This window comes from Gavialis gangeticus, unplaced genomic scaffold (assembly GCF_001723915.1).
Source record: "Gavialis gangeticus isolate Ggan-Ray unplaced genomic scaffold, GavGan_comp1, whole genome shotgun sequence".
Lineage (NCBI taxonomy): Eukaryota > Metazoa > Chordata > Crocodylia > Gavialidae > Gavialis > Gavialis gangeticus.
Genome location: NW_017729022.1, coordinates 50,614,008 through 50,625,446, shown reverse-complemented (window position 1 = coordinate 50,625,446; position 11,439 = coordinate 50,614,008). Strand labels below are relative to the sequence as shown.

The 11,439-nt window shown below is 46.8% G+C and overlaps 1 protein-coding gene across 2 annotated transcripts in view; it reads left to right on the top strand.

The window, feature by feature from the left end:
- Positions 1–9,227: 9,227 nt before the first annotated feature.
- LOC109295815 (suppressor of cytokine signaling 1-like) overlaps positions 9,228–11,439 on the top strand; it is an 18,693-nt gene continuing 16,481 nt past the window's right edge. Inside the window, exon 1 of one of the 2 annotated variants that reach the window (XM_019514882.1) lies at positions 9,228–9,346. The gene's annotated coding sequence lies outside the window, so the exon portion shown is untranslated. Of the gene's footprint in view, positions 9,347–9,412; positions 9,899–11,439 lie in introns of those variants that run through there. The other variant, XM_019514883.1, reaches the window with a different exon arrangement.

Here is an 11,439-nt window from a genome sequence, read left to right as displayed (position 1 = left end):
CTAGATAAAGGCACTATGAGAGGTTGGAGTTTACATCATGCTGTTGGTGTCATGCCCCTATCTGACTCCTATTGGTGTTGCAGTCTGATTCCTTACCTCTTATCCCAAAGATCTGGCTCAGTTAACATCGCTAGGCCATGCCAAGAGAGGCCAGCTTTCCAGGTGGGGATGCAGGCAGTGATCTTGTAACATTATTACATGCTTCCTGTCATCTCTGTAGCTGCTACAATCTGACTCACACTTTTCAGAGTGTACAGCACTGATACTATTCCAGATCTTTAGGAACTTGCATCTTCCTCCCCATCCCAAACTGAATACCTACAGAGATTTATCAGATATCCAGGTGTTCACAGGTGAAAATTAGCCAAGAATAGGCCTTTAATTTTCAGACTTGTATTTTAGCATTAATGGATACTTGACAGAACAGTTGTTACTGCATGGTTATTTTGTTCTGTGTTATGATGATGGAGTATCACTAGTATTGGTATTATTACCCCTTCATGCTGGTGTACCCAAGCTGATGAAAACCTATCCGGATATGGGTTTTAATAACATGTCACAGTTGCTGGGCTTTTCATATTCAGACAAATACACCTGCAGGGAAGATCAAATGATTGGTACAGTCTTCTGCTTGATGTTTGCAAACACTTCTGCCATTGAAGAAACACATAAATGCCTACCTCCTTGTTTGCTTTGTTTCCTAGTAAATCAAGCACCTATTTTAGTACATGCCAAAGTGCATAAAGTTTCAGAAATGTTGTGGTAGAAGAGAAACTATCAGGGAAAAACAGAACTCTTTTTAGGTTTTTATTTTCTTCAAACATGTGAGAAACTTCTGGTGACACTGCTTCTCTCCAGTATAGTTTATGAATTAATTCAGACTGAGATAAGTCAGTAAATATCATATTAATACAAGTATTTTGGTCAATTTGTTTTCTGACAGTCTCTGGGAGAATCATTAGGGCTCTTTGATCATTCATGTAGAGCAGGTGTTATTTAGGCCATGGCTACTTTGTCCTAGGAAGAAATTGCCATGGATGGGAATTGGGGCAAAAATTCTCAGGTGTGGAAAATTTACTTGATTTAAATGGATTACATCATGTAGCTACAGGCCAGCTGAGGCTTACTGGGGGAGCATGCCATGGCAGAGCTCCACCCCCCTCAAAACAGCTTAATACAAAAGAATAAGCCTTTTCCTTACCATTTTAGTCAGGTTCTGCTCCACAAAAGAAAGCAGAAGGAGGTAGAGGTGACCACAGAGAAGCAAGCAGGTTAATTTGCTGCAAGCCAGACTATATTGGCTTTTAAAAAGCTGTAAATATATGATGCAAACCCTAAAACAATTTAGCCCTATCTCAACACTGGAGAATATGTTCCTGGATGAAACGGGGCTAAATTTAATTAATTGTCATGATTTCAAATGCCTGCCTTCCAATGCAGAGCCTCCCTGTCTCATGATTTCAGATACACAGCTTGTTTATTTTTGTGCAGTTTCCACAGTGCACTTGACTCAAAGGTTTACATCTTGAGAATCACCTTTGTTCATGTGTCCATCATACCCTCCTTTGTGCTCTGGTTTTATGCCTCCTTTTGTTGAGTGGTTGTCCAGGAACCTGCCTGGTCCCTGATATAAATTAGATCAACCTCAGAGTTGATCAAACTGAGCCTTCCCCCAGTACTTGCCTTTTCAGATGGTCAGGATGGATTCAGTTGTCACTCAAATACTTCTGATGAAATGGTCAGGAAGTTAGAAGTGTTGGTATTTAAATAGACATGTGTAGGTTTTGGAATTAACAGCTTGTTAAAATGAATAGAAACCATTCACATTTCTCAGAGATTGTGTTTCAGGCTGTCTGCAGAATCGTATTACAACTTACATTCAGTTTCCATTTTGAGCAGTTACTCCACAGCTATTAGGGAAAGGGACTTAATTGCACTCCATCGCAACAAATGAGGTGGTAGTACTTAAAAAATGAGGAATTATGAGTCTCTCAATGTGACTGCATAATCACATTATGCACAAGGCCCTGATTATCTTTGCTTTTCACCAAAACAAATTACTATGTGGCATGCATGTCCCTTAAATGGAAGACACATATGTCTCTAAAATGGACATTGATTACCAAGCGCACATGTGATCAAGGGTGTGATGCTTAGATAATCTAGTTTGCACAGAAAAATCTATTCATTGAAATTCATGTGAACTGCAGCTTGCAGAACACACATGGCTCTTGGCAGCTCTATTCCACTCAGGCAGCTCTCTGAAGGTTTTCTTTCCCTGAAGACTTAGCTCCAGTTACTTACACTTGTGTTAACTTCTCTTTGCGTGATAGTGGCCACATGGCAAAATAACACATGAACTTGAGTGGCTGCATCCCCACTGCATAGCATTGCTACATCTGAGGATTGGTAGTATGTAAACCAGTTGGATTGAAAGCCTAGTCTAAATCAGAACTAGAGATTTTTGTGTTGTGGGTGGGGTTGTCAAGTTAGGGGCCACACTCAATTATATGATACCTTGATTCAACACTGCAGTGAAGGTAACCACTTCTCCACTGAATAGAAGGGCGTTCTGCAGGTCAAGGGTGTGCGTGAGGCCAAGAGCAGTTGAGCAGGGGTGGCTGCAGGAAAGGGCTGAGGTGCCCTGGCAGAGCTACATGGCTGGACTTCATGTGGAAACAATGAAGGTGACTAGACAGGAGAGAAATGAATTAGCAAGGAAATGGGGTGCCTTTAGAAGTGGGGTCTCCCTCGTCCTCTGCTGTGCCAGCCCTTGGTGTTTTTTCTGGCTCCTCCTGGCAAGTGAGCCCAGCTGCTACGGGATGCTGTTCAACTCTGCCTTTCTTGCATCAGACCTAGGCCCCAGGCTTGCAGCATGAGAACAGGCGAGCACAGCATGAGCTGACTTCTCAAGGTCACTTCTCTCAGGGCAGCCTGCACTTTCCCTTTCCTGGAAAGCAAGCTCTTTTCATTACTCAGAAGCAACCAACTCTGAGAGGAGGAGGAGGAGGGGCGGGGGCCTGGCCACAGCTTCACTTAAAAGGGGCCTGTGAAATGTGCTGACTCTTCCTGTAAGAGTACAACAGGCTCAGCTTCTTGCTTGCTTCAAGACACAGAGGGTTTTGCCAGCCTGCTGCTCTGAGGCTGCGCTCCTTGCAGTGTGAGCTTTCCGAGGGTGGGGGCATGCAGTGAAGTGAGAGGGGCCCTGCTCCTTTGGCGGGGAACCTTTAGAGACACTGGGTGTGTGGGTATCTTCTGCAAGAAACAGCTCAGGGCTCCACCTGGGCTTCTGGCATCCCCTCCCTTCAGCAGTTCCCTGTGTGCTGCTCTCTCAGCCTCCTCTGTTTCACAGACTCCCTGCATCCTCTGCTCTGTCCCTCATGCCATGGCTCCGTGTGTCCCTCCTGCCCAGTCCCCCTGTCCCACATGTACCAGCCCTATGGCAGTGGGTCTGTCACACCCTCCCATCACCTTGTTTGTTAGTCTCACATCCCAGGCCAGGGGCCGCATGTGTATCTTCTCTTTTCTCATTCGCTACCTTGGCAGGGGCTCCCTCTGTTTCCCTTCCCCAGGTTGTCTGGGTGTCCATTTCCCCCCTGCTACCCCCCCCACCAATGATCCCCTAGGTCTCATTTTCATCTTTTTGTACCTCTTCTGTCTTCCCCCAAGTCTGAAGCTCTGTGTCTCCCCCATTCCCCTCCCCATGTCCTAGCCTCCCATTACCAGAGTCTTACAATCTTCCCTTTCCTGCCAAGGGGATCTGTAAGTCCCTGTCTTCCCCATCTTATTTTTCTGCTACCTCCAGTTGCAGGGGACATGTTGAGAGCTGATGTTCTCTCCATACCAAGCAGGCATGATGGAGGCAGCATAACAGAAGGAAGGGAGGAAGAAAGAACTAGTGGGTTTTAGGCAGGGCAGCAGCTAAAGTCACCAACACTTGACAACCACATGGACTATGGGCATTAGACAGACATGCAGAAAAATGCCATCAAATGGAGTGTAGGACCTCACTTTGCTCAGTCAAACTGCAGTATATTCAGAACTATGGCAATCGACAGCCTGGTTCCAGACAAGACCCACTGGCCTGAGGTCATTCCAAAAGGATTCTTCTATGGTTTATATTTGCTGGTGGTTATGTTGTAAGAGGTGTCAGGGAAAGTGAAGCTAGAATAATCACAAAAAGCTGTAGTGAGCAGTGCACTGGTACATTCTTGGCTTGGTGTGTCAGAAAAGCTGGATGGATTGTATTATTAAAAATCCATTAGAACAAAGATAAAGGCCTGTTTTTTGCTGAACTAACTCCTTTAACACTAATGGGAGATTTACACCCACTCCCTTGAACGCTTCAACATATTTTACATCAAGGTTGTTTCTGCTTTCTCTGGCAGCGTTCAGTGTTGGCCTGGAGTTTGAAGGGCTGCATGTAGGAGTGCCACAGTTGGGCCTGTCTATTTTATTTCCAAGGTGCCCTTTAACTTGGTATCTGTACACCGAAAAAAGTCACATAAAGCACAAGTCCCTCACAGTGTTTCCTGGCTCCAAGGAGTGCTGTTTTTATTGTTTGTGTGGTATCATTTTGTTAATGTAAATTTATTTAACAGTGACTCCTACACTTTAAACTGGACAGTGGCAGGCCTGTACACATCTCATTCTGGCAAAGGAGTTCCATAATGCTGAAGCCAATGCTGAGAGTGTGCTGCCCCTACCTCCTGGGGGTGTGTCTACACAGAAGTCTTGTTCTGCGTCTCTTTTTAGCTATCCTACCTTTGGAAAAGCATACCATTCAGGTCTCTGAGGTACCCAGATTCCAACATGTTAAAAGTTCTTGTGGATCAGGGCTAGATTTGGAATTTGGAGTAATGGAGTAGGAACACTGGTGTGTGTCTTTCAGGCCTTGGTTGTTTTGTGGGTAGGCTGCTGCAGGCTACCTCTTACATGATGGTGAGTTCAGCTCCAGGATGAGTTGCTAAACTAACTCCTTTACACTAATGAGAGATTTACACCCACTCCTGAACACTTCAACATATTTTGCAACAGTAGTCTAGTCTGAAATTATTTCTATTTACTGCTCTTAATGAAAAGAAAACCAAAGGATACAGTGTTCAAATTTCTGAAGATGTCATCTTTTTCTCTGTTTTTAGATGACAGATAAGTCTGTCTGTCTGTCTGTCTTTCTTGCCCAGACAATAAATAACATTTATATGGAACAGAGAAAAACATAAGCTTGCAATGTCTGGTGTTTTAGCATGCTATTTGCTCCTTGGTGAGAGAGAATTAACACCTTTATATAGACCTAATCCTTGTAAAAATCCAGATCTTCTATAACTATCATCTTCCTTGGGTTGGTTCAGCAAAAAGCAAAGATGTACAGTAGTTCAGCTTTTCAGTACTGCTCAGTGGAATTCTTGGAGACGCCACAAGTCAGACTCACTGGCATGTTCTGACTACTTTGTGCTGCTTTGGTGCAAAGCATCCATAAAACTCATTTCCCCAACCACTTAAACCAAATTTACAATTGCTTTGCATTACTGGAACAGTGGAAAGCAGCTAGAGTGTACCTGTGTTCCAGTGTTGGCATCCAACCATTTCAATGGGACAATTCACAAGGCATAAAGGTATACATGTGCATAAGTCTATATAGGGTCAGGATCTTGACTAGTAGAAGTATATTGCTGTATGAGCACAGATACAAGACAGTCACAGGTCTAGAATTGGACAGAAGATTTGACAACTGTTTTATCTACCAAGCTGCAAGTTTTTTTAATTTTGGATAACATAACCTTTTTACCTTCCAGGAAGAAATGTATCCGTGCTGTGCATCACATGGTTTGCTGTTCATAATCAATGTCATTAAATATTTGTGGGCTTTCCATCTTTTTTTCCTATTTTTAGTGCATCTGTTTTTCTGGGGGGTTGGGAACCACCGTGCATTCCTGGGGGTTGTTCTGATGTTGGACTTCAGCTCTCAGCTGCAGCCCCCACTGTGCTACTACACTCCTAAGCTATCACACAGCTCTGCTGAGGGACTTTGCTTCTAACCAGGAACAAGCTGTTGCTGCAGTGTAATTGTAGACACTTCAGTGCCTGAGAAAAGGAAAAGTGAGTTTGAAGAAACCCCAGGAAGGTGAAGGGTGTGCCAGCTTCTGATGGGAGTTGGGGGGGAAGTTCAGCAGTGCAGCTGTACCCCGTTTAATTCCTGCTTCACCCAAACCTTAAAACCAATTGCTGAAAGGAGCAGTTGTGTTTCTCTTCAGGCAATGCTGAGAAAGTCAATTGACTTAATGGCTCACTGTCACTCCCTGATTCAGGCTAATCTCTCTCCATTCCCCAGGTGTTAATGACCCTCCCATCTTTTTAATGGCCTTGATGTTCTACTATTCAAACTACCCTGTCTTCTGTAACCTTCTGCTGCTTGTCAGCCATTCCTTGTAATGTCTGTCTTCTGTTTCACAGCCCTGCAGACTGTTTTTAGCTCTGACTAAAAAACTTACTCAAGTGTGGTAATATTACCTCAGGTGCAGAAATGACTGACAGTGAAGGAGTGGAGGCACTGTCAAAATGCTTAAAAAGCCTCAATTTTGTTTTGTAAATCTGAATAAGAGATGTACATTTAACTATAATAACTACAGGACTAATGACATAATAGCTTTTGACTTTTTGGCCTAGTTTAAATGCAGCTAGTAAATGAGTGCCCATTCCAATAATTATATTTGTTTTTGCTTTGATCTTTAAATGAATACTATGGTGCTAGCCCCCCCAAGCATGTTAGCAAAGCATCTAGTTTCTCTTTAACTGGATAAAAATCTTTCATGTGATGATGCCACACCATGTGCACCCCTGTTTTCAAAATCCTAGATCTTCCCATAGCCAATCGGTTCCCATTCTGGGTGGTACAGACTGCCCTCATTTTCCTTCTGGGTAGGTAATGGGTGTAACAGACACCACACATGGCAGAGGGGGGCTGTGACATTTAATTTGTGAAAAACAGAAGCCAAAGCAAGGGTATATCCTAAGCCACCCACATGTGTGGCAGCCCAGGAAGTATCACACCACTGGCAGCACTGAGGTTCAGGACAGACAGCATTTCCTCCACCCATGAGTCGTGACCCAAAAGTGGGTCACAAGAATGAAAAGGTCATGAACAAACTTTAAAAATGGATTCTTCTTTAAAGGAGAAAAACATGGAAAACTGACTGGTTTTTCCCTTGCAGGCAGCAGAGTTCCAGCCTGCAGGGGGGCCCCATGCCCCACATACTTGAGGGGCTTGGTCCTGGGGGCCATGGGTTGGGAGTGACAGGCACTGGCTCAGGACTGGCCATTGATGTTTACAAATGAGTCCTGGTACAAGAAAAGTTTGAGAACCACTGCTCTAATGCTTTGATCAGGGGTGGAATGGCAGGGAGGGGCGGGTTTGCAGTTGCATGCCCCTTTGATTCTTGCTCCACTCAAAGTTTAAAACCAACTGCCCGGCAGGGGCTGCAGCATTTCTACTCAGGCAGGGCTGAGGCAGTTGCTGGACTTCAAGGCTCATTATAATCTACCTGATTCCTTCTAAACTCTTCACTCCACTGGTGTTCACAACCCACCTTTCTAATGGCCTTGATGTTCAAGCAATCCAGCTAGCCTTTCTTCTTCATTGCTGCTGTCTGCTTGCTTGCTCCTGTTAAAATAGCTCCTATTTCCCAGCCTTGCCTTCAGTTTTTAAATCTGGCTGGAACCAGGAACTTGCAGGTGAGAGTGCTGTTGCCCCCCCTGAGAGCACCTGCTGTGGAGCGGGGGCACCAGGAGAAGTGATCCCTGCGGTCCCTCTGCGGCCGATCACACTCACCAGGAAGTGCCAGAGGGATGCCGGTTGGAGGGATTGGCCGTGGGGGACACTTCCACCCCCCCCAACTGGCTGCTGGAGGGGGGCAAGTGCCCCCCCCCGCAACTCGGGAGACACCAGTCGCCCATGTCACATGGAAATAACTTCAGAGCGAAGCGCCACTAGCATGATCAAGGCACATGAGGTGGCTACACGTTGCTGTCTGAAGCTTATACAGAGCTGTTTGCTGAAGTCTCACAAAAGGGAGGGCTAACAAAACGTTTCGGGATCCTCTTTTTTTGTTTTTTGTTTTTTGTTTTGGGACCTAGTTGGTTGTGCTCATTATACCCAATGTGTGACAGCAAAAAGGAATGCAGGTTTCCACCTTTCTATTTGTTGCTGCTCCCAGCTTAAGCTGAATGAAGCTGCCTCTGGTTCCCTAGTTTGAGGAAAGCTTCTAGCTTCTTTTTTAACTGGAGAAACCAGTGTTTCCTTGTGTGTGAGGATGTTCTGCACCATGTGCACCCCCATTTCACAAGCCTGGATCCTCCCCCATGCACCTGTGCCAGTGCCTGTGCTGCAAGCTGGGCATGCAGGAGAGGCTGGTGAGAAGCTGGGACACTCTAGGCACTCCTGTACGGAGCAGCTTTGCTCTAGCTGTGCTTTGGGCATTGTTACTGGGGGAAGGCTAACCGCAAACTGGGCTGCGTTAGTAGAAGCATTGCCGGCAGATGGAGGGAAGTGATTCTTCTCTCTACTGGGCAGTGGTGAGGCCACATCTGGAGTACTGTGCCAATTTTGGAGCCCCCACTACAAAAAGGATGTGGACAAGGTGGAGAGAGTCCAAGAGGGCATTGAAAATGGTTGGGGGGCTGGGCAGCATGGCTCATGAGGAGAGGCTGAGGGCGCTGGGCTGTTTCAGTCGGGAGAAGAGAAGACTGAGGGGGACTCGAGAGCAGCCTTCAACTACCTGAAGGGGGTTCACAAGAGGACAGAGCTGAACTGTTCTCAGTGGTGGCAGATGACAGGACACGGAGCAATGGTCTCGCGTTGCAGCAGGGGAAGCTGAGGCTGGATATGAGGAAACTCTCTCAGGAGGAGGGCAGTAAAGCAGTGCGACAGGAGGTGGCGGGACCTCCATTTGTGGAGGTTTGTGAGACCGGGTAGATAAAGCCCCGGCGGGGCTGATGCAGCTGGGGCTGGAGCTGCCTGGAGGGGCCGGGCCGCCCCGCCCCGCCCCTTTGCAGCCCCCACGTGCCCCGCAGGCAGGGGGAGGAAAAGGGCTACTCGGAGCTGAGGGCTGCATGCCGGGGCCGGGGCCAGGGCCGGGGCCGGGGCCGGGCAGGGCGCCTGAGAGGCGGAGCCGCCCCAGCACCGCTCCCTGCCCCGGGGGTGGGGAGTGGGGTCCCAGCGCTGCAGCTCCCCGCGGTGCTGGCAGAGGCGCTTGCGCTTTCCGCTGGGGTTGGCACTTGCGAGCCGGTCCCTTAGTGCCCAATGCGGCGGGCCGGGCCGGGAGCGGAGCCAGCCCCTTCCCTGCAGCCCGTAAGTACCGCGCGGCGGGAGCAGCCTCCGGGCCCGCTCGGCGCCTGCTTCGTTGCGGGCCTCGGGGGGGCTCCTCGTCCGGCCCCTGCTGGACCCTCGCGGCCGGGGCAGCTTCGAGGACGCAGCTTCCCTCCCTCTCCAGGCCGCCTGGTCCGCTGCCCTCCTGGCCGGAGACTTCTTGCCCGTGTCCAGCCTCAGCTGCCCCTGCTGCAGCGCGAGTCCATTGCCCCTTGCCCTGGCATCTGTCGCCACTGAGACAACCAGCGGTGCTCAGCCCTGGACAGCTTGGAGGAGGCGGCCCTTGGAAAACGCCAGCTCGGAGTTTCCACTCGTTTTTTTGGACCACAGAACAAGACTCGAGCCGCTTTTTCCAGAGGCAAAGAGCTCAGCCAGACCGCAGGTCTCGCATGCCTCTTCGCAGCCTCCTGCTTGGGTTCATCGCGAGCCGTGTGTGCCAGCCCGATGGGGCTGACCCCCCGCACGCCCCTTGAAAGGCTCTCGAGGCATTCTCGGTTGAGAACCACGGCTTTAAACTAAAGAGATTTGGACTCGGTGAGAGCCGAGAGGCTGCCCCTTACTCTAAAAACGAGGGGACTGCAGTTATTGGAGGCACTTCAGCGTGGGCTTGAGAGACGATCTGACTGATCGCTGCTCACAGCATGAGCAGCCTCAAGCATCATTTAAAAAAAGAATCATGAGTCATAGATAACCGTGAGACTCTTGAAACAATGATTTGGGGAGGGTAGGGGGGCTTTTTCAGTGTCTTCTGGTGTCCGAGCCTTTCAGGTTCCTTCAAATCCTGTTTCCAAGCTTTCCTCCGGCACCCTGAGGGCTAGAAACCTGCTGGTTTTCAAATGAAAGCTGGAGAGTTACCCTACGTAACTACTCCGATTCAGCAGCTTGTAAAAAAAAAATAAATAAAAAAATGCCAATATCACAAGCCTCACAGTAAAGTTGTAAGAATGGCAGCGCATTATTCCTCCAGCTGCTTTCCATAGAACACAAAATGTTGGACCAACATTACCCACTTTAAATCATGGGGTACTTTTGCCTTGGTGCTAAGGTACAGTCACTTCTGGAGTTGAAAGTGTTATGGTTGCAGTGGAGTAGTGAACTGAATATCTACTGGAGAGTACTGGAAGTAACTTGCCAGTTGAAAATTCTTCCTGTTATTTATGGAGGCAGAATGCAAGTGTAAGTTTGTTTGTTTTTTCAGAACCAGGGCCAATATATCTTTGCAAAAAGTGTCATGACTGCAACTTGTCATCAACACCTTGTTTTTATGCTTGTGGAATATGGTACTTCCAACGTTCTCTATTCAGTTGCCACCAGCTTGAGCTTTAACTGTTAATTTAGAGAGGGTGTGTGTGTGTGTGTGTGTGTGTGTGTGTAATGTCACTTAAAACCTCCTGTCCTGGAGACAACTGATTGTAAGAATCTTAGCTTTTTTTGCTTTTTTTTTTCTTTAAATAAAAAGTTTCTAGCTCTCGTGATTCAGTAAGAAGCTTGGAAGCGGGATGTGAGTTCACCCTGAAGGCAAAGAAGGATCCAAGATTTGCCTGAAAATTCATGTGGTCCTTGGGAGGCTTGGACTCCTTTATTTATTTTTTTTTTAGTGTTTACAATTAGCTGTTTTGGCCACTACCTACCATCTTCAGTGTTAATGTAATGGAAAGAGTGCAACTTATTGAATTGCCAGGTTTTTCAGTTTGTAGCATTCTGGAAATAGAAAGGAAAGTCCAGATAATTTTTTACTTTTTATTGGATTGACTTGGATTAATTCCTGTTTAACTTGTGAGAACTGCTGAGATAAAATAACCTCCACTTTTTTTTCTTCTCTTTCTTTCTTTTTTCTTTTACTTTTCATTCTCTAAGGCTAGAGAAAGGCCTGTCTACATTATAAAAATATTTGTGCTATAGCTCAGATCCTGCAAACTCTTCCACATGTGCTTACTTGGAAGCATTTAAGCGCTCTTATTGGAATCCATAAGACTAGCTTTGTGTTTTTAAAGGTAACCACATGTGGAAGAGTTTAAAGGAGGAGGGCTTTATTATGGTATAAGCCAGTCTTAATTTACTGTCACTAAGGCCAA